The sequence below is a fragment of the Rhineura floridana genome, chromosome 7, assembly GCF_030035675.1.
Source record: "Rhineura floridana isolate rRhiFlo1 chromosome 7, rRhiFlo1.hap2, whole genome shotgun sequence".
Lineage (NCBI taxonomy): Eukaryota > Metazoa > Chordata > Lepidosauria > Squamata > Rhineuridae > Rhineura > Rhineura floridana.
The window spans coordinates 146,936,246-146,948,800 of NC_084486.1; the positions used below are offsets into that span (position 1 = coordinate 146,936,246).

The window sequence follows — 12,555 nt, forward strand, 5'->3', positions numbered from 1 at the left end:
TATGGCTTATGTTCAGAACACGTAAATGTGTACCATCAGAGACAGGCTTGCCCAAAAGGGCATTCTGAGTGCCCTTGCCCCTTATAGGGAGGTAGTCTAAACCTGCCGCTGGGGACAATGGATGGACAGAGAGAATTTCTTCCTTCTTATCCTCTCTCATAAAGCAGAGGCCACTAGCTTCTGCACAGCCAGTAGATAGTAGTTCATTGCACAGCACTAAATGTGACAACGGCCATTAGTTTAAAAAAGGGTTGGAGCAATTCCTAGAGGATGAGTTTCACTGCCTTTTGCTCTGAGGTCCCAGGGCAAGTTACAACAGTTTGAAATGCGTAAGAATTGGTGGGCTCTTGCTGTGTCCATCACATGTTTAGGAGGAGTCTTAGTAAGGAGGGAAATGGGTGATGCCTCCCCAATTTCAGTGATCATGGGTAGAGGGAGGTATAGCCATGGGGAGGTAATGAGCTACCACAGAAGGTGAAGGCAAGACTAGCTATGCCTTGTTCCTTGCTCCCACTCGTGGACGGGTTCCTTGTTGATCATCTGCTGTGCCCACTAGCCTGTGGTGTGCTGCTGTTCAATGCCAGATCGGTACACAATAAGACCACACTCATCTATGATATGATCATGGGTGAAGGTGCCGGTTTGGTGTGCATTACTGAGACCTGGGTGGGTGAGCTGGGAGGAGTTGATCTGACCCAGCTTTGCCCACCTGGATACTCAGTGCAACACCAGCACAGGCTGCAGGGACAGGGGGAGGGGTTGCTGTGGTCTACAGAACTTCCATCTCTGTCACCAGGAAACCACTCTGTCTTGGAGCTGGCTGTGAGGGCCTGCACCTGGTGTCGGGCCAAGGAGACAGTAAACTAGGGTTGCTGCTGGTGTACTGTCCACACTGCTGCCCAGCAGCTTCTCTGACCAAGCAGGAGGAAGCCATCTCAGCTATGGTATTGAAGGAGCCCAGAACAATAGTCCTGGGTGATTACAGTGTTCATGCTGAGGCTGCCTCTAGTGTTCCAACCAGGGCTGTGGAGTCGGAGTCGGAGTTGTGGAGTCGGAAGCAATTTTGGGTGGAGTCGGAGTTGGTAGAAATGTTCCCACTCCGGCTTCAAAATAAATTTTGATTGACAATTTTTTTAAAATATAAATTCAAAATGTCAAAGAAGCTTCCCATGAAGTCAGCTGTAGTTGAGCATTTCACCATAACTCAAGATGGAAAACATTTTGTGTGTCAGTGTATGACACAGGACCCAGATGAAGACAAATGCTGTGATGCCAAGATCAGCGCATATTCAGGCAGCGATAAAAATGCTCCTATGAGAGCTTCCAATTTAAAAAGACATTTACAGCGCTTTCAAGGCCTGTGGAGTTGGAAGCAATATTAGGTGGAGTTGGACAGTAGAAAAATAAAGGAGTCTGAGTCAAAGGTTTGGTGTACCAACTCCACAGCCCTGGTTCCAACTCGGGACTTCATGGCCTCCATGATGACAGTGGGGCTGACTCAAGTTGTCACTGGCCCAACGCATAGGGCAGGGCACACCCTCAATTTGGTTTTTGCTCCAGATGGAGGAAGGGGTGTTCTGGAGATAGGGGAGTGGATATCACCCCATTGCCATGGTCAGACCACTTCCTGGTGATGTTTAGACTTATGGCTCTGATCCTCCCCTGCAGGGGTGGTGGACAGATTATGGTGGTCTGCTCCCGGAGACCAGTGGAATCTACTGGATTGCTGAATGCCCTGGGGGAGTTCCTAGTAGATAGAGCATGTGACCTCGGTGAAGCCCTTGTCACACTGTGGAACAACGAGGCACATCAGGCCTGAGCGCCCTCTCCGGCATTGTGGAGCCTGGTTTGCAACTTAGTATACCAGTGAGCTAAGGGCAATGAAAGGCTGCTCAATGGCTAGAGCAACAAGTGGCTGTGAGGCTGATCGGGCACAAGTAAAACATCATAACTGCGCCTGCAGTGAGGGCGGCAAAGAAGGCCCACTTCTCTGCCACCACTGCATCCTCAAGTAGCCATGCCGTGGAGCTTTTCTATATTGTCAGGGATCTGTTGACATCAGCTCCAGGAAATGAAGTTTTAGACCCTTCGGAGGCCCACTGTGAATTGTTTTCAAGGCTCTGAGGGTAAAGTTGCTTGCCTCCGTAGCAATCTTGATGCCTCATCCACATCTACTGTAGTCCCCAGTGAGGCGTCCAGTGCAATGTCTGCTGCAACTTCTTGGGAATGGTTTCAGTTGATGCGGCCTGATGATGTGGACAAGGTGTTTGCTGTGATGCAGCCAGTAACGTGTCCTCTTGACCCTTGCCTTTCTTGGCTCATTAAAGCTTGCCAAGGGATTATGACTGAGTAGATCAAAGGTGTGGTCAATGCATTGTTGCAGGAGGGAGTGGTCCCAGATGCCCTGAAAGAGGTGGTGATCTGACCGCTCCCGAAAAAGCCCACTCTGAACCCATTGGTTTGTGACAACTACCACCCGGTTGCGAATACCCTCTTTTTAGGGAAGGTGACTGAGAAGGTTGTGGTGCAGCAGTTGCAAGTACTCTTGGATGAAACAGATTATGTTGACCCATCCCAGTCTGGGTTCAGGTCTGGTTATGGGACTGAATTGGCCTTGGTCACCCTGATGGATGACCTTCATTGGGAGAAGTACAGGGGAAGTGCGAACCTGCTACTCTTACTTGATCTCTCAGCAGCTTTTGATACCACTGACCAAGGTATCCTTCTGGGACGACTTGGTGAGATGGGTATTGGAGGCACTGCTTTACAATGGTTCCAATCCTATCTCCAGGGTCATTTTCAGAGAATAGCATAGGGTGATTGTCTTTTGGCCCCCTGGCAGTTGTGCTGTGGGGTGCCGCAGGGTACCATCTTGTTCCCAATGCTCTTTAACATGTATATAAGACTCCTGGGAGTGGTCATCATGAGATTTGGGGTGAATGTGTCAGCAATACGCTGATGATACCCAGCTCTATTTTTTTGTAACATTTGAATTGGGAGAGTCCGTGCAAGCCCTGGACTGTTGCCTGGACTCAGTGGTCAAAACCCAATACAGAATATATGGGACCAAGATACCTGAAAGATAATCTTAGCCCTTATATACCCAGTAGATCTCTGCGCTGTGCAGGGAGGGACTCCTGCAGATACCATCTTATCAAGAGGTCCGTTCCGCACAACACAGGAAGTGGACCTTTAGCATTGTGGCACCGACCCTTTGGAATTCCCTCCCCTTAAATATTAGACAGGCACCATCTCTCTTATCTTTTTGGCACCTACTGAAGACCTTTCAACAAGCCTTTTAAGTTGAGACCTCACCCCAATCTGTGCCTGTGTTGGAATTGCTTTTGAAGATTTATTTAAAGCTTCTTTTAAAAGATGTTTTGTTTTAATATATTTTAAAGTCTGTTCTAAGATGTTTTAGAGTGTTTCTGTTTGCCGCTCTGAGCTCTTACTGGGAGAAAGGGCAGGATATAAATTTAATCGAATAGCCTGCTGGATCAGGCCAATGACCCATATAGTCTAGCATCCTGTTCTTACAGTAGCTAACCAGTTGCTCTTGGGAAGTGCACTAGCAGGACCTGAGTGCAAGAGTACTCTCCCTTCCTGCAGTTTCCAGCAACTGGTATTTGGAAGCATACTACCTCTACCTATGGAGGCAGAGCATAGCTATCACGTGCAGTTTTAAAGCGCTTGCCTGGAGGGTGCAAAGCAATATTTGGAAGATGTCTCTGACAAGTGCAGCGGCAGCCTTTAAAATGCAGTAAAAAGCAGGCCAGAAGGTCTTCACCCCTCCTTGCCCAAGTGAAGCCCAAGTTGGCAGCATTTGTTCACATTCATACTTCCTTGCCCTAGCCTCACCCGCTCCTCCCCTCCCTCTGTTGCTCTCTCTCCCCCTGGCTGCGGCTGGTGCCTCCCCTGCTGCAAGTTAGATTGGTGGGTTCTTGGGGAAAAGTCCTCTGATGTTTTCCTCTGCTGTTGTACTGAAGAGTTCCACAAGCACTGGACACTGCGCAAATAATCACAGCCACAGCTGGCGGTTAGGGTCGTTGTGGATGTCTTAAAACATGCATGAAGCTGCCTTGTATGGATTCACTGCCTCCCTAGATTGTCTCCTGCTTCGAATGCAGTTAAAGAATTTTTTGTTTTTATGTTCTTAGCAATGTGCTCCTCACATTCTTTTTTAGCATCCCTCATTGTCTCCCTGCATTTTTTCCCCCAGAGTTTCTGTTCCTTTTTATTCTCCTCACTCGGACAAGACTTCCATTTTTTTGAAGGAAGCCTTCTTGCCTCTAATAGTTTCTTTGAAACATCCTTAAAAACAATTTAAACCAGCTTACAATCACAAACATCACAAAAACAGGATGGGTCCTAAAAAATAGAATATACAGAAATATAGTAAGTAGCCAGGCAGCTAAATAGAACCTCCACATACAGAGGCAGCGTATTGCTCCGAATGAGCGTGGTGTAGTGAGTAGAGTGTTGGATCAGAGTGACCTTGGGCCAACCGCAGTATCTCACCGCCTAACCTACTTTGCAGGGTTGTTGTGAGGATGAAATGGAGAGGGAAGAGAACCATGTCCTTGCAGGAAAGGTGGGATACAAATGTAAGATGGAGATGGGGGAGAAAACAGCAGGAGAGAGGTGTGTCCTTCATGCCTACCAGCCTCAGAGAGGTATCTGGCTGGCTGGCCACTTTAGGAAGAGGCAGGCTGAAGGACTTGACAGGCGTTTTGATCTGACTTCAGTGGGCTACTCATGCGATCTTAGGTTCCATCACCTTTTTCAGCAACCACACCTGCAACCTTCCCAGCGTTTCCAAGTGCACCAAGGCATCCTGTGTCCTTGTCTAATAGCTGCCTGTACTCCCAGCCATCTCAGGGAGAGGTGGAGTCTTCGAGGATTTATCTTCCTCTAAAGCACCCGGCATACCTCTGGATGGGATTCAACTAATACGCCCCATCAGTGCAAGGAGACCCACTTGCACATTAGGACTTCCCCCTTCTCCCCTTATGCATGACCTGCTCTCTCCCCAAATCTGCTCCAATGGTTTGGGGAATCCCTAGAACAGATTTGCAGAAGCAGCGATCCTTGTGCGGACGGAACAGTTTCCATAGTGCTGTGTTGGATTCCGCCCTCTGTGCCAAGGCAAGGCACTGGTCTAAATGGAAGGAAGGAAGGAAGTCTTCTCTTGTGTTGTTGTTGTTGTTGTTAAATTTATTTATTTATACCCCGCCTTTTGGCCAAAGGCCCTCAAGGCGGCTTACAAAGAAAAATAAACACAAGTATAAAAATACATCGATAAAAGCAATACAATTTACAAAAATTAAACTAAATAACAAATAACATTATTAAGAAAAAAAATGTCCAAGAAAAATTTTGAACAAGTGAATTTAAAATGGATCACTCTCTGCCTTTGCCAGCACACAATATTCCATGCTTAGAGTCTCTCTCAAACACAGTCTACTCTGTTCCAGTCCCAGCAGACTGTTGGGATTGGACCCCATTTTTGAGACTTCCGTTTCTAAGCCAAACTCAGTCATCGGATGCAAGCCGAAAGGAGGCAGCTACCTGGGGATGGGGATGGCCTTGGTGTTGGCGCTCTGGGTGGTGACGGCCTTCTCCAGCTAGCTGAATACCTTGTTTTAAAATTACCCTGGGGGTGTTCAGTTGAATGTCTTGGCATATGCACAGCCCTGGAAAAAGCTTGCTGAGCAGGTTTGGTGTGCTGAAACTTCATGGGTGGTGGCTCAGGTGTGTCGATTATATCGTAGCCACAGGAGGTGTGGGTAGGGAATTCTGCCAGCCCTCTTCTCCAGCTCCTATACCTCCATCTCTGGTTTTCTTGCTTAACCCCCGGAAATGGGACGCTTAACATAAGAACATAAGAAGAGCCTGCTGGATCAGGCCAGTGGCCCATCTAGTCCAGCATCCTGTTCTCACAGTGGCCAACCAGGTGCCTGGGGGAAGCCCGCAAGCAGGACCCGAGTGCAAGAACACTCTCCCCTCCTGAGGCTTCCAGCAACTGGTTTTCAGAAGCATGCTGCCTCTGACTAGGGTGGCAGAGCACAGCCATCACAGCTAGTAGCCATTGATAGCCCTGTCCTCCATGAATTTGTCTAATCTTCTTTTAAAGCCATCCAAGCTGGTGGCCATTACTGCATCTTGTGGGAGCAAATTCCATAGTTTAACTATGCACTGAGTAAAGAAGTACTTCCTTTTGTCTGTCCTGAATCTTCCAACATTCAGCTTCTTTGAATGTCCACGAGTTCTAGTATTATGAGAGAGGGAGAAGAACTTTTCTCTATCCACTTTCTCAATGCCATGCATAATTTTATACACTTCTATCATGTCTCCTCTGACCCGCCTTTTCTCTAAACTAAAAAGCCCCAAATGCTGCAACCTTTCCTCGTAAGGGAGTCGCTCCATCCCCTTGATCATTCTGGTTGCCCTCTTCTGAACCTTTTCCAACTCTAGAATATCCTTTTTGAGATGAGGCGACCAGAACTGTACACAGTATTCCAAATGCGGCCGCACCATAGATTTATACAACGGCATGATGATATCAGCTGTTTTATTTTCAATACCTTTCCTAATTATCGCTAGCATGGAATTTGCCTTTTTCACAGCTGCCGCACACTGGGTCGACATTTTCATCGTGCTGTCCACTACAACCCCGAGGTCTCTCTCCTGGGCGGTCACCGCCAGTTCAGACCCCATGAGCGTATATGTGAAATTCAGATTTTTTGCTCCAATATGCATAATTTTACACTTGTTTATATTGAATTGCATTTGCCATTTTTCCGCCCATTCACTCAGTTTGGAGAGGTCTTTTTGGAGCTCTTCGCAATCCCTTTTTGTTTTAACAACCCTGAACAATTTAGTGTCATCAGCAAACTTGGCCACTTCACTGCTCACTCCTAATTCTAGGTCATTAATGAACAAGTTGAAAAGTGCAGGTCCCAATACCGATCCTTGAGGGACTCCACTTTCTACAGCCCTCCATTGGGAGAACTGTCTGTTTATTCCTACTCTCTGCTTTCTGCTTCTTAACCAATTCCTTATCCACAAGAGGACCTCTCCTCTTATTCCATGACTGCTAAGCTTCCTCAGAAGCCTTTGGTGAGGTACCTTGTCAAACGCTTTTTGAAAGTCTAAGTACACTATGTCCACTGGATCACCTCTATCTATATGCTTGTTGACACTCTCAAAGAATTCTAATAGGTTACTGAGACAGGACTTTCCCTTGCAGAAGCCATGCTGGCTCTGCTTCAGCAAGGCTTGTTCTTCTATGTGCTTAGTTAATCTAGCTTTAATAATACTTTCTACCAGTTTTCCAGGGACAGAAGTTAAGCTAACTGGCCTGTAATTTCCGGAATCCCCTCTGGATCCCTTTTTGAAGATTGGCGTTACATTTGCCACTTTCCAGTCCTCAGGCACGGAGGAGGACCCAAGGGACAAGTTACATATTTGAATTAGCAGATCAGCAATTTCACATTTGAGTTCTTTGAGAACTCTCGGGTGGATGCCATCCGGGCCCGGTATAAAGACGGAGACGCTTGCCTCCTTTATAACTGCCTATCCGATGACCAAAATTAACATGCATGCAAATTGTCAGCTGGAATGACAGTGGTGTTCGAGCAAATGGGCAGCCGGCACTAGACGTCATAAGCGGGACTTGCAGCAAAACGTTGCAGCGTGGAGGCCTCCTGTTCAGTGTGCCAGCCAGCCATGCCTTCTTTCCAGGATACTCCATCCCATCCCCTCAAATCCACTTTTTGTTTCCTCTCCAGGCAGACATTCAGCATTTCTGTAGCCACTGAGCATGCTGTTGGGAGGGGGCGTTCTTTTCCTAATTGTTTGTTTATGGGACCCACCCCGTTCTTGTGCCTGTAATTTGCTTTATGCTGTTTTTAATATTTTTTTTTTAAACTGCTGCAAGCTGCACGGGTCGGTAAGAAATCAAAACCGATTGATGAAGATGACGATGGTGATGGTTTTCTCGTCCTTCTGCAAACCTTGGGATTTCCATTAGCTTCCCGATTCCACCCTCTTGTTTCTCACTAGCCCTGTTTTACCTACTTAGCCGTCATAACTGCATGCCTGAGTTTGCCGATGGCGTGTACAGATGCCATATAAGTAAGACTAAGCCATAACTTTACAGCTGTAGCTTTACAAAAACAGCCTTCGGCTAATAAAAATATGCACATGTTCACATTGTGTATCTTACTGGCCGTAGGCTGTAAGGTTATTCTTATAAAGATATTGTTGAGTGTCACATATACGGTGCAGAAATGTACTGTGTGTGTTTGAGTACCTTGACTTCATTTTTTGCGTTTACGAAGTGTTCAGGGAATATATTCTCTAGGTTTGTTGCATGTAAAAGGTAAAGGTGTCCCTGCACTTATAGTGCGAGTCGTTTCCGACTCTTAGGGTGACGTCTTGCGACGTTTACAAGGCAGACCGTATATATGGGGTGGGATTGCTAGTTCCTTCCCCGGCCTTTCTTTACCCCCCAGCATATGTCACATACTCATTTTACCGACCACGGATGGATGGAAGGCTGAGTGGACCTCGACCCCTTTTACCGGAGATTCGACTTCCTCCTTCTGTTGGAATCGAACTCCGGCCGTGAGCAGAGCTTCGGCTGCGTTACCGCTGCTTACCACTCTGCGCCACGGAGGATCTTGTAGCATGTAGGAGACCCCTTTTCCTTGGAGCTCCCTTCCAGAACACCTACATAGTATCTCCCTTTCTCTTCTTCCAAGTCCCTCCTCGCCTTTTTTTCAAAGCCTGTTGCTTAACCCCTTCAGTTCCCTTTCCCTCGTCTTCCCAAACTGCGCCTGGGGACACATAGCTGCATTTGCTCTGTGCGCCCCATAACTGCCCCCTCCCCACCTGCTCAGTTGTCTCTTCCCCTGTCTACATTTAGATTGCGAGCTCCTCGGGACGGGGACTTGCCATCTTGCTTGTGCTGTTCTGTAACGCACCATATGTGTTCATTTGCTATACAAATAATTCAGTAATAATGATGATACTAAAAGACCTGCTGGTTTAAGACCAGAGGCAAGGCTATCTCAAGCTCCACAAAGCTTGGAAATTGGAAGCTAAGGTTGGTGGCTTAGCAGAGGTTCTCTGTGATCAGCAAGGTTGTGCAGTGCCACAAATTGTGCTTGCTTTCAACTTACCCTCCTTGCAGTACCTGCACTTTCTCGCCATCTTTCAGGCCCAGAATCCAGATGGAGTGCTTTGGACCAGCACACATACAGCACCCGGTTCAGTTTTCTTCAAAGAATTAACTTTGTGAGAGGGAAATTTAGAGAGAAGTGTGACGCTTCACCCTTTGGACAACAGCTCTTGTCTCCTCACTCCCCCCCCCCCGTCCCTGGGGCAGTATTACAGGTGCAGAGCTAACATATGTTCAAACTCAATGGAAGAAATGCCACTTTTGGGGGGTGAGCTGTTTGAAGAAGAGGAAATTGGGTGGGTGGGAAAAGGGAGAAGCAGGACTCTGCTTCTCTGTCCTACGTTCCATCTGCCAGAGCAGCTTTTGTTTTTGACAAACCATGTCAGGGCTCTGGGACGTGTTTGCATGCGTCGTGCAGGTAGTTCCTTAGCTTCAGACGACACACTCCCAGACTGGTGGGCTTGCTATTCAGAACAATAGCCGTATGCAGATCATTGCAAGCTGCTTCATACCAGCTCAGGCCATTGGTCCACCTAGCTCAATACTGCTTACACCAGCTGGCAGTGGCTCTCAGACGAGGTGGATGAGCCCTCTTGGCGCCCACCAATTGCCTCTCTGAGCACGTCCTTTGAGTACAGTTTGCTTCCATTATCAGAATTTGGTTGAGGAGAAACCAAGCCACACAGACCGTGGGAGAGGTGAGGCACGGGTGAGGGGAGGACTTGGCAACCCCCCGACACCCACCCCCTTTCGTTCTAAAATGGACCCCCTCACCCACCCACTTTATATTTGATTGGGGTGTACCTGGCTCTACGCTGGTACCATCACTAGTCACCATCCTCACATGTGACCTCAGCTGTCCTTGGCACATTTACTTAGGGGTAAGCCTCATTGAACTGAGTAGAACTTACTTCTGAGTAAACATGCAAAAGATTGCTTTGCAAGTCTGGAAAGATCTGTTGCTGCAAGTCTGCCGTTATTTGTGTGTCTGCCCCTAGAGGGCAGCAGTGCACTCCAGAACTGCTCCCATGATTGAAACCCAATGGCAGTGCGTATACAGTACTCCTTTGCCTGATTTGTGTAACTAGGTTGACTCTCCATGGAGTTCCTAAAAACTCGAAAGACAGAACCTCCTTTTTGCAAGTGATATAATATAGGAAAAGCTTGTCGGTGTGAGTTTTAAGGGAGGATGAACTACCAGAGTTCGGTCCTGGCCGTGGGGGCTTATTTTGTGATTTGCCACAGTTTAAGGCATGCTGTTGAGATGCAAAGGAGTTGCTGCAGAACAGAGGGGCTTTCCTCCTCCTCTTCCTCTTCTTCCTCAGTTTCTTGGGAGGAGGACCACCATATGGAGGCCAGTGAGAGGCTACTGGCACCTGTGAGATTATTGACCTCTCCATTCCCCACCGTATTGTTGAAAGCGGCACCCATTTTGCTGTTGTGGTTGTTTCTAAAGCTGCATGCACCCCCCAGCGCTAGGATTGGGAGTCCAGCTGCTGATTGAAAGCTCAAAATACTGTGAAATGTTTCACGACCCAAGTTTGCAGTATTTGGGGAGCTTGTTGGAAAGGAGGTGATATTCTTGCACTGGAGATCATTCAGTAAGAGAGGCGTAACATCCGTATTCAAGAGCAGAAGCTGCCATATCTGCAGTCAGGTCATTGGTTCATTTGACCCTGTGTTGTCTGCTCTGACTGGCAGGAGTTCTTCCAAGTGTCAGCTGAAAGTCTTTTCCATCTCCTGCTACCTGATTCTAACTGGGGGCACCAAAGGCTGAATGGGGAACCTTCTGCATGCAAAGCATGTGGTCTGCCCCTGAGTTATGTCCTCTCCCCACAAGCTAATAGCCAAGAGAATGAGCTGTAAATCGTCCCTGGTTTAGATCTCAGCATTGTCATGAACTGAGTAGGTAGCCGTAGGCATTCCACACTGTCAACCTCAAAACCCCTCCTTCATAATGGGAGGAAAAACTTGCCCACCTTACGGAGGGATTGTAACTGTTATGCCAAGTTAATGGGAGCTTATCCAACGTACTCATCCCATTAGTGCAAATATTTATGCTTTCACCCGTCCTGCTTCCAAATGAACCTCGCACCCTCCCAAATTTGCTGTAGAGGGTTGGGGGAAAGCCCAGAACAGATGTAGGGTGCATGTGGGGGAGGAGAGGGGGATAAAGTTCAGTTGTGCAGTGGAAATCCTTGCATTAACAGAATGAGTGACTTAGTACTACTCTGGATACAAGCCAGAGTATATGGCGCACATTGAGTGGCATATAAGTGCTATATATTATTATATATGTCATATTTTGCTAGACTGTTAGGTGACCAATATTTGATTGGTCCAGTGCCAACCCAGCTACAGCCACTAGGAGGGATCCATAATAGAACCATCAACCACCCAATGTTGTTATGGTATGTATGTATTTTTATTTGTTTATTTATTATTTGATTTATACCCGCCCTTCCTCCCAGGAGGAGCCCAGGATGGCAAACAAAAGCACTGAAAACACTTTAAAACATCATAAAAACAGACTTTAAAATATATCTAAAAACATTTTTTTTAAAAGCTTTAAAAACATTTTTTTAAAAAAGCTTTAAAGACATATATTTTAAAAAAAGAAGGTTTAAAAACATTAAAAAGCAGCTCCAACACAGACTGGGATAAGGTCTCAACTTAAAAACCTTGTTGAAAGAGGAAGGTCTTCAGTAGGCGCCAAAAAGATAACAGAGGTGCCGCCTGTCTAAAATTTAAGGGGAGGGAATTCCGAAGGGTGGGTACCACCATACTAAAGGTCTGTTTCCTATGTTGCGCAGAACGGATCTCCTGATAAGATGGTATCTGCAGAAGGCCCTCATTTGCAGAGCTTAGTGATCGACTGGGTATATAAGGAATAAGACGGTCTTTCAGGTAACCTGGTCCCAAGCTGCATAGGGCTTTGTACACCAAAACTAGACCTTGGACCTTGCCCGGTAGCAAATGGGCATCCAGTGCAATTCTTTCAGCAACGGGGTGACATGTTGGCAATATCCTGCCTCAGTGAGCAGTCTCACTGCTGCATTTTGCACCAGCTGCAGCTTCTGGACCAACCTCAAGGGCAGCCCCACATAGAGCACATTACAGTAATCCAGCCTGGAGCTTACCACTGCATGGACAACAGCGGTCAGGCTATCCCGGTCCAGAAACAGCCGCAGCTGTCTTACCAGCCAATGCTGGTAAAAGGCATTCCTAGCCACTGTCACCTGGGCCTCTAGCAAAAAAGATGGATCCAGGAGCACCCTCAGACTACAGACCTGCTCTTTCAGAGGGAGTACGACCCCATCCAAAGCAAGCAATTGTCCAATTATCTGAACTTGGGAACCACCAACCCACAG

The 12,555-nt window shown here is 47.2% G+C and overlaps 1 protein-coding gene across 5 annotated transcripts in view; it reads left to right on the forward strand.

The window, feature by feature from the left end:
- EIF4E2 (eukaryotic translation initiation factor 4E family member 2) overlaps nucleotides 1-12,555 on the forward strand; it is a 40,057-nt gene that overhangs the window by 8,475 nt on the left and 19,027 nt on the right. The window lies entirely within an intron of this gene.